At 37.4% G+C, this 17521-nt stretch overlaps 1 long non-coding RNA gene across 1 annotated transcript in view; it reads right to left on the bottom strand.

Annotated features, from left to right (window-relative positions):
* Nucleotides 1–17521, bottom strand: part of LOC311253885 — a 97247-nt gene that overhangs the window by 35413 nt on the left and 44313 nt on the right. The gene's annotated exons all lie outside the window — the stretch shown is intronic.

Below are 17521 nucleotides of genomic sequence, written 5' to 3'. Positions count from 1 at the left end.
CACCTAGAAACACCATTCAAACTTTAAAATGTAGGCACGGGTCTTGTCTATTTGAGTTGTATTTGAACTTTTTTCCTACGATGTTTCGTTTTTGAACCCTGACCCTCTAACGATCGTGAGTGATTTTGGAAAAACTCAGGACTTTATAATGGGTTTGTATTGCGTGAGCTAGAATGCAGAACATCACTGAGTCTCCCCCACACACACACAGAGAGAGAGACAGAGAGAGAGACACACACAGACACACAGACAGACACACACGGACACACACACACAGAGACAGACAGATTGACAGAGACACACACATAAACACACGCACACACAGACAAACACACACACTCCTTATGGGGACATTTTCAAATTTCATCCTGCGACTGCTTCATCATACGTTCAGCTACAGAAACCGTTCAACTATCAAAATGTTCGGCTTTTTAAGCTCTTTCAGCCTAGATATAATATAATGTAAATATGAAAGTTCTCAACGTACGTGGGGTGCGAATTTGCACAGAGCACAGCCCACTCTCGCGATTTCCCAACGGGAAATTGTCTAGTTAGTGGGTTGTGCCCCGCAAAGCCCACTATGTACACCTCTGTACAGAGGTGTACATAGTGGGCTGTGCGGAGCACAGCCCACTATTGTTATTCCCCGGGCCTCTTTAGTGGGCTGTGCCCCGCAAAGCCCACTATGTACACCTCTGTACAGAGGTGTACATAGTGGGCTGTGCGGAGCACAGCCCACTATTGTTCTTCCCCGGGCCTTTTTTTATTAGTGTGAATGCTTCAAAGCATTCACACTATTGTTCTTCTGGAATTTATTATTATTATTATTATTCCTGCTTCCGTACGTTTTTCAGCTCTCTTCAGCTCCTTCAAATTTTGAGCTACAGAAACCATTCAACTATCAAAATGTGCAGCTCATTAAGGACATTCTTGCTTGTATTTTTGGTATTTCTATCTTTTATACTTTTGGAAATATTCAGCTTTTTCTGCAAAATTTTCCCCATTCATCCTTATGGGGAATTTCTCAAATTTCGCCCTGCTACTACTTCAGCATACGTTCAGCTATAGAAACCGTTCAACTATCAAAATGTTCAGCTTTTTATGCTCTTTCAGCCTTATACTTTTCAGCTTTTTAGCTTTTCAACTTTTTCAAATATTCAGCTTTTTCAAAACTAAAACCAAATTTTTTTCCCATTCATCCTTATGGGGATTTTTTCAAATTTCATTCTGCTACTACTTCAGCATACATTCAGCTATAGAAACCGTTCAACTATCAAAATGTTCAGCTTTTTAAGCTCTTTCAGCCTTATACTTTTCAGCTTTTTAGCTTTTCAACTTTTTCAAATATTCAGCTTTTTCAAAAAAAAATTTAACATGGAAACAAATGGGAAAATCTTCAAATCCTCCTCAAAACTCATGGACTTTCAACCTCTTCTGCTCCCTCATACTTTGAGCTAGATACACCGTTCCAACTTTAAAATATTCACAAGACCTTGAACTATTAGGCATGTGTTTAGTTTTTGAAAATCTTTTACGGTTTTGAAATAATCACAGTTTTAGTGTGAAGGATTTTTAGCTCCTCTTCTGGGTTTATAATGGGTGTGTATTGCGTGAGCTAGAGTGCGGAACATCACCGCTAGAGTGGAGAGCAGCTGGAAAAACTTGTTAAAAAATTGTCTTCAGCTTGATTTGGGTCCCACAGCTTTTACTTCACATAGACAATATATACATAGAAATGTAGGAAATCTTGTTGGCTTTCAGATGATATTCTTATTTCAGATGTAGGACTTAAACTTTTGGCTGTAGAAGCCCTCGAGCGACAAGCACTCCAGCAACTCCCCCATAAGCCGCAATGTTAATTTTGAGCCTAAATTTCTGGAGTGGAGCAGACGGTACCGGTTTTGTCTCTCGCTCTTGTGCCCTCATTTTTCACTCTACAGAAATAAAAAACACATCACATGGTTCAGCAATGTCTCCTGTTACTCACTGTATACATATTTTGGCCATAACCATTACACTTTTTTCTAAACCTGCAGGAGTTTGGGAGGTGTTTTCCCATTCATTCTTATGGGGACATTTTCAACTTTGGTTCTGCTACTGCTCCAGCATATGTGCAGCTACAGAAACTGTTTGGCTGTCAAACTGTTCAGCTTTTTAAGCTCTTTCAGCTTTTTCAAATATTCAGCTTTATTTTCAGCCATAGAAACCTTTCAACTATCAAAATCTTAAGCTTTTTAAGCTCTTTCAACCTTGTACTTTTCAGCTTTTCAACTTTTTCAGCTCTCAAATATTCAGCTTTCTGCCTTTTCAGATTTTTCAAGTATTCAGCTTCATGTTCAGCTAGAGAAACTGTTCAGCTATCAAAATGTTCAGCTTTTTAAGCTTTTTCAACCTATTACTTTTCAGCCTTTCTGGCTTTTCAGCTTTTTCAAGTATTCCGCTTTTTAAAATATTCAGCTTTCTGTATTTCAGCTTTTTCAAGTATTCAGCTTCATATTCAGCTATAGAAACCGTTCAACTATCAAACTGTTCAGCTTTTTAAGCTCTTTCAGCCTATTACTTTTCAGCTTTTTCAAATATTCAGCTTTATGTTCTGCTATAGAAACCGTTCAACTATCAACATGTTCAGCTTTTTAAGCTCTTTCAACCTTGTACTTTTCAGCTTTTTCAAATATTCAGCTTCATGTACAGCTAGAGAAACTGTTCAACTATCAAAATATTCAGCTTCATGTACAGTTAGAGAAACTGTTCAGCTATTAAAATATTCAGCTTTTCCTGCAAATTCTTGACCATTCATTCTTATAGTTTTATGCATTTCCAGCAGCACATTCAGCAGATTTTGCAAAATCACTTCAGCCGTCAGCATTCACACTGTATTTTCGCAGGAAATACAATTTTTCTAGTTATTATTAGTGTGAATGCTTCAAAGCATTCACACTATTGTTCTTCTGGAATTTATTAAAGTTATTATTCTTCTTCCGTACGTTTTTCAGCTCGCTACTTCTCCTTCAAATTTTGTGCTACAGAAACCATTCAACTATCAAAATGTTCAGCTCGTTAAGGACATTACTGCTTCTATTTTTCATTTTTCTATCTTTCATACTTTTGGAAATATTCAGCTTTTTCTGCCAAATTTTCCCCATTCATCCTTATGGGGATTTTTTCAAATTTCGCTCTGCTACTACTTCAGCATACGTTCAGCTATAGAAACCGTTCAACTATCAAAATGTTCAGCTTTTTAAGCTCTTTCAGCCTTGTACTTTTCAGCTTTTTAGCTTTTCAACTTTTTCAAATATTCAGCTTTTTAAAAAAAAAATTTAACATTGAAACAAATGGGAAAATCCTCAAATCCTCCTCAAAACTCATCCACTTTCAACCTCTTCTGCTCCCTCATACTTTGAGCTAGAGACACCATTCCAACTTTAAACTATTCACAAGACCTTGAACTATTGACCTTGTTTTTCAGTTTTTGAAAATATTTTACGGTTTTGAAATTATCACAGTTTTAGTTTTAATGATTTTTAGCTCGTGTTCTGGGTTTATAATGGGTGTGTATTGCGTGAGCTAGAGTGGGTGACATCATCGCTAGAGTGGAGAGCAGCTGGAAAAAGTTTAGAAAAAACTCTCTTCAGCTTGATTTGGGTCCCACAGCTTTTACTTCACATAGACAATATATACATCGAAATGTAGGACATCTTGTTGGCTTTCATATGATCATCTTATTTCAGATGTAGGACTTATACTTTTGGCTGTAGAAGCCCTTGAGCGACAAGCACTCCAGCAACTCCCCCATAAGCCGCAATGTTAACTTGGAGCCTAAATTTCTGGAGTGGAGCAGACGGTACCGGTTTTGTCTCTCGCTGTTGTGCCCTCATTTTTCACTCAACAGAAATAAAAAACACATCACATGGTTCAGCAATGTCTCCTGTTACTCACTGTATACATATTTTGGCCATAATCATTACACTTTTTTCTAAACCTGCAGCTGTTTGGGAAGTGTTTTCCCATTCATTCTTATGGGGACATTTTCAAATTTCATTCTGCTACTGCTCCAGCATATGTGCAGCTACAGAAACTGTTTGGCTGTCAAACTGTTCAGCTTTTTAAGCTCTTTCAGCCTATTACTTTTCAGCTTTTCAACTTTTTCAGCTTTTTCAAATATTCAGCTTTATGTTCAGCTATAGAAACCATTCAACTATCAAAATATTAAGCTTTTTAAGCTCTTTCAACCTTGTACTTTTCAGCTTTTCAACTTTTTAAGCTCTCAAATATTCAGCTTTGTGCCTCTACAGCTTTTTCAAGTATTCAGCTTTATGTTCAGGTATAGAAACCGTTCAACTATCAAAATGTTCAGCTTTTTAAGCTCTTTCAGCCTATTACTTTTCAGCTTTTCAACTTTTTCAACTCTCAAATATTCAGCTTCATGTTCAGCTATAGAAACCGTTCAACTATCAACATGTTCAGCTTTTTAAGCTCTTTCAACCTTGTACTTTTCAGTTTTTCAACCTTTTCAGATTTTTCAAATATTCAGCTTTAAGTTCAGCTAGAGAAACCGTCCAGCTATCAAACTGTTCAACTTTCTAAGCTCTTTCAGCCTATTACTTTTCAGCTTTTTCAAATATTCAGCTTTATGTTCTGCTATAGAAACCGTTCAACTATCAACATGTTCAGCTTTTTAAGCCCTCTCAACCTTTCAACTTTCAGTTGAACAGTTACTCAATATTCAGCTTTTCTGCCTCTTCAGCTCTTTAAAAAATCAGCTTTTCCTGCAAATTCTTGACCATTCATTCTTATAGTTTTATGCATTTCCAGCAGTACATTCAGCAGATTTTGCAAAATCACTTCAGCCGTCAGCATTCACACTGTATTTTCGCAGGAAATACAATTTTTCTAGTTATTATTATTATTATTCCAGCTTCCGTACGTTTTTCAGCTCTCTTCTACTCTTTCAAATTTTGAGCTACAGAAACCATTCAACCATCAAAATGTTCAGCTCGTTAAGGACATTACTGCCTCTATTTTTCATTTTTCTATCTTTCATACTTTTGGAAATATTCAGCTTTTTCTGCCAAATTTTTCCCATTCATCCTTATGGGGAATTTCTCAAATTTCATTCTGCTACATCTTCAGCATACGTTCAGCTATAGAAACCGTTCAACTATCAAAATGTTCAGCTATTTATGCTCTTTCAGCCCTGTACTTTTCAGCTTTTTAGCTTTTCAACTTTTTCAAATATTCAGCTTTTTCAAAACTAAAACCAAAATTTTTTCCCATTCATCCTTATGGGGATTTTTTCAAATTTCATTCTGCTACTACTTCAGCATACGTTCAGCTATAGAAACCGTTCAACTATCAAAATGTTCAGCTTTTTATGCTCTTTCAGCCTTCTTATTTTCAGCTTTTTAGCTTTTCAACTTTTTCAAATATTCAGCTTTTTCAAAAAAAAAATTAATATGGAAGCAAATGGGAAAATCTTCAAATCCTCTTCAAAACTCATCCACTTTCAACCTCTTCTGCTCTCTCATACTTTGAGCTAGAGACACCATTCCAACTTTAAAATAATCACAAGACCTTGAACTATTAGGCATGTGTTTAGTTTTTGAAAATCTTTTACGGTTTTGAAATTATCACAGTTTTAGTTTGAAGGATTTTTAGCTCGTCTTCTGGGTTTATAATGGGTGTGTATTGCGTGAGCTAGAGTGGGTGACATCATCGCTAGAGTGGAGAGCAGCTGCAAAAACTTTAGAAAAAACTCTCTTCAGCTTGATTTGGGTCCCACATCTTTTACTTCACATAGACAATATATACATAGAAATGTAGGAAATCTTGTTGGCTTTCAGATGATGGTCTTATTTCAGATGTAGGACTTAAACTTTTGACTGTAGAAGCCCTCGAGTGACAAGAACTCCAGCAACTCCCCCATAAGCCGCAGTGTTAACTTTGAGCCTAAATCTCTGGAGTGGAGCAGACGGTACCGGTTTTGTCTCTCGCTCTTGTGCCCTCATTTTTCACTCTACAGAAATAAAAAACACATCACAGGGTTCAGCAATGTCTCCTGTTACTCACTGTATACATATTTTGGCCATAACCATTACACTTTTTTCTAAACCTGCAGGTGTTTGGGAGGTGTTTTCCCATTCATTCTTATGGGGACATTTTCAAATTTCATTCTGCTACTGCTCCAGCATATGTGCAGCTACAGAAACTGTTTGGCTGTCAAACTGTTCAGCTTTTTCAAATATTCAGCTTTATGTTCAGCTATAGAAACCGTTCAACTATCAAAATGTTCAGTTTCATGTCCAGCTAGAGAAACTGTTAAAATATCAAAATATTCAGCTTTATGTTCAGCTAGAGAAACTGTTCAACTTTTAAAATATTCAGCTTTATGTTCAGCTAGAGAAACTGTTCAACTTTTAAAATATTCAGCTTTATGTTCAGCTATAGAAACCGTTCAGCTATCAAACTGTTCAGCTTTTTAAGCTCTTTCAGCCTATTACTTTCAGCTTTTCAACCTTTTCAGCTTCTTCAAATATTCAGCTTTATGTTCAGCTATAGAAACCGTTAAACTATCAAAATGTTCAGTTTCATGTTCAGCTAGAGAAACTGTTAAAATATCAAACTATTCAGCTTTTCAACCTCTTCAGCTTTTTCAAATATTCAGCTTTATGTTCAGCTATAGAAACCGTTCAGCTATCAAACTGTTCAGCTTTTGAAGCTCTTTCAGCCTATTACTTTCAGCTTTTCAACCTTTTCAGCTTCTTCAAATATTCAGCTTTATGTTCAGCTATAGAAACCGTTCAACTATCAAAATGTTCAGTTTCATGTTCAGCTAGAGAAACTGTTCATCTTTTAAAATATTCAGCTTTTTAAGCTCTTTCAACCTATTACTTTTCAGCTTTTCAACCTTTTCAGCTCTTCGACCATTTCAGCTTTTCACCTTTTTCAACTTTTCAACCTTTTCAAATATTCAGCTTGATGTTCAGATAGAGAAACTGTTCAACTATCAAAATATTCACCTTAGAAACTGTTCAACTTTCAAAACCTTCAGCTTTTCCAACCCATTCGGCCTATTCCTTTTCACCTTTTCTGCCTTTTCAGCTTTGAAAAATTCTGCTTTTTCTGCAAATTCTTGACCATTCATTCTCATAGTTTTATGCATTAGGCAAGTGTTTTCCAGTACTACATTCAGCAGATTTCCAAAATCACTTCAGCTTTCAGCATTCACACTGTATTTTCGTAGGAAATACAAATTTTTCTAGTTATTATTATTATTCTTCCTCCCGTTTTTCGGCGGTTAACTTGCCCCGCAGTTTTGAGCGCACACAAACAAAAAATATATCAAAACGTGCGCCTCGATCGGGAGATTACTGCTATGATTCAGATTTCCAGAATATTAATTTTTCGCGTCGTAAGACGCGAAAAACTGCGAAAAATTTCCCATAAGAATGAATGGGACGAGGAAAAAAAACTTCGCAAATCTTCAACGTTTTTCAAACATCTCCTGCTCGGGCCTACGTTGGCCTAGAAACACCATTCAAACTTTAAAATGTAGCCACAGGTCTTGTCTATTTAAGATGTATTTGAAGTTTTTTTGCACGATGTCTCGTTTTTGAACTCTGACCCTTGAAAGATGGCGAGTGATTTTGGAAAAATTCAGGACTTTATAATGGGTGTGTATTGCGGAATGTTCGTGCAGAGCCAACTGCCAGAGTGGGGGGAGAGTCAGAAAAACTCTCACAACTTTTCTCTTTCTCTGACGACCCCGGCCACAAATTACACAGTAGAAGAGTGAATTTTTCATCAAGTTGTAGCCACACTTGTCTTCTTTCTCCCAATGTGTCCACTTTATTGGTAGGATTTATGGTTTTTGATTTATCTGCCTCCAACCGACAAGAGTAGCTCTCAACTGCTCCATTTACCCCAATGTTAATCAGGAGGAGGATTTTCCAGGATTTTCCAAACTGCCCCTGTTTTTAACTCGCTCCTATGACCACATTTCTGAAGCTAGGGCCACAAAAAATAATGACTGTGTTCTTTAAGGCCTCCCTGGGTTGATGGTGAAGAAAATTTTCAGATATCATGTTTGGTTTTGAAGATATAGCACTAGTTTGAGGTCCTAAATTTGAGGCAAAAGTCACTCTCAAATCAGCTGTCACAGGTGGTTGCTAGTGCTTAACGACAACCATCACCGCGGCAACCAAGCCGAACTGAGCCTGCAGAGACACACACACAGAGAGAGACAGACAGACAGACAGACAGACAGACAGACAGACACACACACACACACACACACACACACACAGACACACACACAGACACACACACAGACATACAGACACAGACACACATGCACACAGACACACACAGACACACAGACACACACAGACACACAGACACACACACTCCTTATGGGGAAATTTTCAAATTTCATCCTGCTACTGCTTCAGCATACGTTCAGCTACAGAAACCGTTCAACTATCAAAATGTTCGGCTTTTTGAGCTCTTTCAGCCTAAACTACTTAAAAGGTAGATCTTAAAGTTCTCAACGTACGTGGGGTGCGAATTTGCACAGAGCACAGCCCACTCTCGCGATTTCCCAACGGGAAATTGTCTAGTTAGTGGGCTGTGCCCCGCAAAGCCCACTATGTACACCTCTGTACAGAGGTGTACATAGTGGGCTGTGCGGAGCACAGCCCACTATTGTTCTTCCCCGGGCCTTTTTTTATTAGTGGGCTGTGCCCCGCAAAGCCCACTATGTACACCTCTGTACAGAGGTGTACATAGTGGGCTGTGCGGAGCACAGCCCACTATTGTTATTCCCCGGGCCTCTTTTTATTATTCTTCCTCCCGCTCGCTTATATAATGGGTTTTCCCATTTGCGCTTCGGCGCGTAACTTGTCCCGCAGCTTTGAGCGCACACAAACAAAAAATATATCAAAACGTGCGCCTCGATCTGACGATTATTGCTATCATTCAGATTTCCAGAATATTAATTTTTCGCGTCGTAAGACGCGAAAAACTGCGATAAATTTCCCATAAGAATGAATGGGACGAAGAAAAAAAAAATCGCAAATCTCAAACATCTCCTGCTCTGGCCTACATTGACCTAGAAACACCATTCAAACTTTAAAACGTAGGCACGGGTCTTGTCTATCTGAGTTGTATTTGAACTTTTTTCGTGCGATGTTTCGTATTTGAACTTTGACCCTTTAACGATGGTGAGTGATTTTGGAAAAATTCAGGATTTATAATGGGTGTGTATTGCGGAATGTTCGTGCAGAGCCAACTGCCAGAGTGGGGGGAGACTCAGAAAAACTCTCAGACATGTTGTCTTTCTCTGACGACCCCAGCCACAAATTACACAGTAGAAGAGTGATTTTTTCACCAAGTTGTAGCCACACTTGTCTTCTTTCTCCCAATGTGTCCACTTTATTGGTAGGATTTACGGTTTTTGATTTATCTGCCTCCAACCGACAAGAGTAGCTCTCAACTGCTCCATTTACCCCAATGTTAATCTGGAGGAGGATTTTCGAGGATTTTCAAAACTGCCCCTGTTTTTAACTCGCTCCTATGACCACATTTCAGAAGCTAGGACCACAAAAAATTATGGCTGTGTTCTTCAAGGCCTTCCTGGCTTGATGGTGAAGAAAATTTTCTGATATCATGTTTGGTTTTGAAGATATAGCACTAGTTTGAGGTCCTAAATTTGAGGCAAAAGTCACTCTCAAATCAGCTGTCACAGGTGGTTGCTAGGGGTTAACGACAACCATCACCGCGGCAACCAAGCAGAGCTGGGCCTGCAGATGTTAGTATTACTACACCCCTTTGCCATATTTCGGCACTTAACTCGTCCCGCACCGTTGAGCGCACGCAAACAAAAAATATATCAAAACGTGCGGCTCGCTCTGACTCGGTATGCTATTATTCAGTTTTCCAGAATATTAATTTTTTCGCGTCGTAAGACGCGAAAAACTGTTTCCCATAAGAATGAATGGGACGAGGTCAAAAGTCTGCGTCTTTTTCAAACATCTCCTGCTCTGGCCTACTTTCACCTAGAAACACCATTCAAACTTTAAAATGTAGGCACGGGTCTTGTCTATTTGAGTTGTATTTGAACTTTTTTCCTACGATGTTTCGTTTTTGAACCCTGACCCTCTAACGATCGTGAGTGATTTTGGAAAAACTCAGGACTTTATAATGGGTGTGTATTGCGTGAGCTAGAATGCAGAACATCACTGAGTCTCCCCCACACACACACAGAGAGAGACAGAGAGAGAGACACACAGACAGACACACAGACAGACACACACGGACACACACACACAGAGACAGACAGATAGACAGAGACACACACACACACACGCACACACAGACAGACACACACACTCCTTATGGGGACATTTTCAAATTTCATCCTGCGACTGCTTCATCATACGTTCAGCTACAGAAACCGTTCAACTATCAAAATGTTCGGCTTTTTGAGCTCTTTCAGCCTAAACTACTTAAAAGGTAGATCTAAAAGTTCTCAACGTACGTGGGGTGCGAATTTGCACAGAGCACAGCCCACTCTCGCGATTTCCCAACGGGAAATTGTCTAGTTAGTGGGCTGTGCTCGCAAGCCCACTATGGACACCTCTATAGCAAAGCTATAGGTGTCCATAGTGGGCTGTGCGAAGCACAGCCCACTATTGTTATTCCCCGGGCCTCTTTTTATTATTATTATTCTTCTTCCGCCGTTTTATAATGGGTTTTCCCATTTGCGCTTCGGTTCGTAACTTGCCCCGCAGCTTTGAGCGCACACAAACAAAAAATATATCAAAACGTGCGGCTCGATCTGGAGAAATATGCTATCATCTAGCTCTCCAGAATATTAATTTTTCGCGTCGTAAGACGCGAAAAACTGCGAAAAATTTCCCATAAGAATGAATGGGACGAGGAAAAAAAAAATCGCAAATCTCAAACATCTCCTGCTCTGGCCTACGTTCACCTAGAAACACCATTCAAACCTTAAAACGTAGGCACGGATCTTGTGTATCTGAGTTGTATTTGAAGTTTTTTCCTACGATGTTTCGTTTTTGAACTCTGACCCTTTAACGACGGTGAGTGATTTTGGAAAAATTCAGGATTTATAATGGGTGTGTATTGCGGAATGTTCGTGCAGAGCCAACTGCCAGAGTGGGGGGAGAGTCAGAAAAACTTTCACAACTTTTCTCTTTCTCTGACGACCCCAGCCACAAATTACACAGTAGAAGAGTGATTTTTTCACCAAGTTGTAGCCACACTTGTCTTCTTTCTCCCAATGTGTCCACTTTATTGGTAGGATTTACGGTTTTTGATTTATCTGCCTCCAACCGACAAGAGTAGCTCTCAACTGCTCCATTTACCCCAATGTTCATCGGGAGGAGGATTTTCGAGGGTTTTCAAAACTGCCCCTGTTTTTAACTCGCTCCTATGACCACATTTCTGAAGCTAGGACCACAAAAAATAATGACTGTGTTCTTTAAGGCCTCCCTGGCTTGATGGTGAAGAAATTTTTCCGATATCATGTTTGGTTTTGAAGATATAGCACTAGTTTGAGGTCCTAAATTTGAGGCAAAAGTCACTCTCAAATCAGCTGTCACAGGTGGTTGCTAGTGCTTAACGACAACCATCACCATGGCAACCAAGCTGAACTGGGCCTGCAGAGACACACACACACACAGAGAGAGAGACAGACAGACAGATAGACAGACACACACAGACAGACAGATAGACAGACGCACACACACAGACACACGCACACAGACACACATCGCGTCGTAAGACGCGAAAAACTGTGAAAAACTTCCCATAATTTACACACACACACACACACACAGACACACACACACACACACACATACACACACAGACACACACACAGTATATTTCCCAACATTTCAACTATATTTAACGATTATCTTTTCATTCATTCAAACCAGGAACTCCATTCCTGGGATGCCCTCTTGACCCAGTGCAGGTGGTGGGAGAAAGCAGGATGATGGTCATCGCTGCTGGTGAAGGAGTCCCACCCCCTGCAGGTCACTATCACTACACTGGTCAGCTTCTTCAGCGACAGACTGATACACCCCAAGTGTGTGAAGGAGAAGTATCGCAGGTCCTTCCTTCCTGCTGCTGTCAGTCTACAATCAGCACTGCTCCCAGTAGACCTCACATGTGCACTGTGCAATACAAAACTCTACACATATCCACACACTTTTTGGTTTGCACTAGTTGGACAATTTTTAATAATCATATTTGTTATTTATTGTTGGTAAATAAAAAATAGCAAACTGTTCATACTTACACTGTTCATATTATAAATACTATGTTATATTGTAAATACTAAGTTCAAATTGTAAATACGAAGTTCATATTGTAAATACTATGTATATATGAGTTAATTCTATTTCTTATCTTCTTATTATATTGTTTATTTTTTTACTTTGTATGTTAAGTGTGACACTGTCCTTTGGCTGCTGTGACTAAGAAATTTCCCCATTTGCTGGACAAATAAAGGAATTCTGATTCTGATTCAAATATTTAAATGTTTCCAATCATCAATATATTGAGATTTATTGAATTTCTCAGTCTGATTCAGAGTATTTGACTCATTCTCACTGTAATATCTCTTCATACTCCATCAGCTGATATAATATAAATTGTTTTATGTTCTGTATTTAATGATATATAATATAATAATTCAATATTAATCAATCAATATTACTATTAATTAAGTTTTCTAATTAACATTGATGTTTTTTTTAATGTATTACATTCATAAAAATAAATATTAATCATGAACTGCAGCAGAGTCTGGAGTCTGTCTCAAGTGCTCAGATATCAGCCATCTCATTTGACAAATCACCTCGGATACAGATGACAGATAACACAGGAGGACTCTGTGACTAAGAAATTTCCCCATTTGCTGGACAAATAAAGGAATTCTGATTCTGATTCAAATATTTAAATGTTTCCAATCATCAATGTATTGAGATTTATTGAATTTCTCAGTCTGATTCAGAGTATTTGACTCATTCTCACTGTAATATCTCTTCATACTCCATCAGCTGATATAATATAAATTGTTTTATGTTCTGTATTTAATGATATATAATATAATAATTCAATATTAATCAATCAATATTACTATTAATTAAGTTTTCTAATTAACATTGATGTTTTTTTTAATGTATTACATTCATAAAAATAAATATTAATCATGAACTGCAGCAGAGTCTGGAGTCTGTCTCAAGTGCTCAGATATCAGCCATCTCATTTGACAAATCACCTCGGATACAGATGACAGATAACACAGGAGGACTCTGTGACTAAGAAATTTCCCCATTTGCTGGACAAATAAAGGAATTCTGATTCTGATTCAAATATTTAAATGTTTCCAATCATCAATGTATTGAGATTTATTGAATTTCTCAGTCTGATTCAGAGTATTTGACTCATTCTCACTGTAATATCTCTTCATACTCCATCAGCTGATATAATATAAATTGTTTTATGTTCTGTATTTAATGATATATAATATAATAATTCAATATTAATCAATCAATATTACTATTAAATAAGTTTTCTAATTAACATTGATGTTTTTTTAATGTATTACATTCATAAAAATAAATATTAATCATGAACTGCAGCAGAGTCTGGAGTCTGTCTCAAGTGCTCAGATATCAGCCATCTCATTTGACAAATCACCTCGGATACAGATGACAGATAACACAGGAGGACTCTGTGACTAAGAAATTTCCCCATTTGCTGGACAAATAAAGGAATTCTGATTCTGATTCAAATATTTAAATGTTTCCAATCATCAATGTATTGAGATTTATTGAATTTCTCAGTCTGATTCAGAGTATTTGACTCATTCTCACTGTAATATCTCTTCATACTCCATCAGCTGATATAATATAAATTGTTTTATGTTCTGTATTTAATGATATATAATATAATAATTCAATATTAATCAATCAATATTACTATTAATTAAGTTTTCTAATTAACATTGATGTTTTTTTTAATGTATTACATTCATAAAAATAAATATTAATCATGAACTGCAGCAGAGTCTGGAGTCTGTCTCAAGTGCTCAGATATCAGCCATCTCATTTGACAAATCACCTCGGATACAGATGACAGATAACACAGGAGGACTCTGTGACTAAGAAATTTCCCCATTTGCTGGACAAATAAAGGAATTCTGATTCTGATTCAAATATTTAAATGTTTCCAATCATCAATGTATTGAGATTTATTGAATTTCTCAGTCTGATTCAGAGTATTTGACTCATTCTCACTGTAATATCTCTTCATACTCCATCAGCTGATATAATATAAATTGTTTTATGTTCTGTATTTAATGATATATAATATAATAATTCAATATTAATCAATCAATATTACTATTAAATAAGTTTTCTAATTAACATTGATGTTTTTTTAATGTATTACATTCATAAAAATAAATATTAATCATGAACTGCAGCAGAGTCTGGAGTCTGTCTCAAGTGCTCAGATATCAGCCATCTCATTTGACAAATCACCTCGGATACAGATGACAGATAACACAGGAGGACTCTGTGACTAAGAAATTTCCCCATTTGCTGGACAAATAAAGGAATTCTGATTCTGATTCAAATATTTAAATGTTTCCAATCATCAATGTATTGAGATTTATTGAATTTCTCAGTCTGATTCAGAGTATTTGACTCATTCTCACTGTAATATCTCTTCATACTCCATCAGCTGATATAATATAAATTGTTTTATGTTCTGTATTTAATGATATATAATATAATAATTCAATATTAATCAATCAATATTACTATTAAATAAGTTTTCTAATTAACATTGATGTTTTTTTAATGTATTACATTCATAAAAATAAATATTAATCATGAACTGCAGCAGAGTCTGGAGTCTGTCTCAAGTGCTCAGATATCAGCCATCTCATTTGACAAATCACCTCGGATACAGATGACAGATAACACAGGAGGACTCTGTGACTAAGAAATTTCCCCATTTGCTGGACAAATAAAGGAATTCTGATTCTGATTCAAATATTTAAATGTTTCCAATCATCAATGTATTGAGATTTATTGAATTTCTCAGTCTGATTCAGAGTATTTGACTCATTCTCACTGTAATATCTCTTCATACTCCATCAGCTGATATAATATAAATTGTTTTATGTTCTGTATTTAATGATATATAATATAATAATTCAATATTAATCAATCAATATTACTAATAAATAAGTTTTCTAATTAACATTGATTTTTTTTAATGTATTACATTCATAAAAATAAATATTAATCATGAACTGCAGCAGAGTCTGGAGTCTGTCTCAAGTGCTCAGATATCAGCCATCTCATTTGACAAATCACCTCGGATACAGATGACAGATAACACAGGAGGACTCTGTGACTAAGAAATTTCCCCATTTGCTGGACAAATAAAGGAATTCTGATTCTGATTCAAATATTTAAATGTTTCCAATCATCAATGTATTGAGATTTATTGAATTTCTCAGTCTTATTCAGAGTATTTGACTCATTCTCACTGTAATATCTCTTCATACTCCATCAGCTGATATAATATAAATTGTTTTATGTTCTGTATTTAATGATATATAATATAATAATTCAATATTAATCAATCAATATTACTATTAAATAAGTTTTCTAATTAACATTGATTTTTTTTTATGTATTACATTAATAAATATAAATATTAATCATGAACTGCAGCAGAGTCTGGAGTCTGTCTCAAGTGCACAGATATCAGCCATCTCATTTGACAAATCACCTCGGATACAGATGACAGATAACACGGGAGGACTGTGATTGGACAGTTGTGTGGCGTGATTTTGGCCTTGATATAACTCTGGTCCGGCTCCGCTCGTCCCCTTTGACCTACTTGTAGGTAAGTACCAGTCATGTTTGACATGAGCACACTGAAATCGTTCATAAAAGTGGATTTTATTGAAGACTTTAGACATTACTATCTCTCCTATGATCACGATAACTCATGATTTCGGAAAAATGAATGTAATTGTTTATGGTCTGTCTGTCTCATCAATATTAATCCGCTGTTGGCCCGGAGCTACTGGGCTCCGACTAGCCAAGCTAACGTGCGTTAGCTAACTGCTAACGGTCGGTCTGTTATAGCAGTAACGCTAGCGGAGCGCTAGCTCGAGCGGCCGAGCTCTCGGCTAGTCGGAGCCCAGTAGCTCCGGGCCAACAGCGGTTAGCAAAGCCACAGGGGTCCATAAGTACAGAATGTGTCTGTGTAGCTAACAGTAATGGGCCTCCGTCAGTCTGTTTCAACACAACACTATTAAGACGAGCTAACGGCGCTACTAGGCTCTGGTACATAAACCAGTAGGCCGCAGTCGAAGCCAACAGCGGTGATTTGCTTTTTCTATGGTGAAACGCTAACCGGAGCGAAAAGCTAACTGTGTGAATGTGTCTGTGTAGCTAACGGTAATGGGCCTCCGTCAGTCTGTTTCAATACAACACTATGAAGACGAGCTAACTGCGCTACTAGGCTCTGGTACATAAACCAGTAGGCCGCAGTCGAAGCCAACAGCGGTGATTTGCTTTTTCTATGAAGAAAAGCTAACCGGAGCGAAAAGCTAACTGTGTGAATGTGTCTGTGTAGCTAACAGTAATGGGCCTCCGTCAGTCTGTTTCAATACAACACTATTAAGACGAGCTAACGGCGCTACTAGGCTCTGGTACATAAACCAGTAGGCCGCAGTCGAAGCCAACAGCGGTGATTTGCTTTTTCTATGAAGAAAAGCTAACCGGAGCGAAAAGCTAACTGTGCTAACATCCGTACATGTTTAACGAAAGGGAGCTTATTGAAGCTAGACATTACTGTCTCGTGATTTTGGTTAGACTGATGTTTATGGCCGACCTGTTTCTATATAAGAACACTGAGCTAAAAGCTAAAACATAAGGCCGAGCTAGATGCTAACAGCGTGAACTATGGCCTTTGGTCTCTGGTGGCGCGAGCGGCCAACTTCTCTGTCGGTGTGAACTGTACTGTCTCATGCATAGACCCTTAACACAGGTCAGATTTTTTAATAGATGTTACTCATAACATCTGTACATGTTTAACAAAAGTGAGCTTATTGAAGCTAGACATTACTGTCTCGTGATTTTGGTTAGACTGATGTTTATGGCCGACTTGTTTCTATATAAGAACACTGAGCTAAAAGCTAAAACATAAGGCCGAGCTAGATGCTAACAGCGTGAACTCTGGCCTTTGTTCTCTGGTGGCGCGAACGGCCATCTTCTCTTCCGGTGTGAACTGGACTGTCATGCATAGATCACTAGCACAGGTCAGATTTTTAATATGAGATATTACACTCATGATTTTGGGATTTTAAAAAAAGGGTTTTATTTAGGTATTCTGTTTTTATACAAGAACATTAATACAAGCTGAAAGCTGCATTTATTTATTTATTTATTTATTTATTTTA

This window comes from Pagrus pagrus (assembly GCF_965226575.1).
Source record: "Pagrus pagrus genome assembly, contig: HAP1_SCAFFOLD_60, whole genome shotgun sequence".
Classification (NCBI taxonomy): Eukaryota; Metazoa; Chordata; class Actinopteri; order Spariformes; family Sparidae; genus Pagrus; species Pagrus pagrus.
The sequence above is the reverse complement of the archived record's forward strand: the minus strand, read 5'-3'. Positions and strand labels throughout refer to the sequence as shown.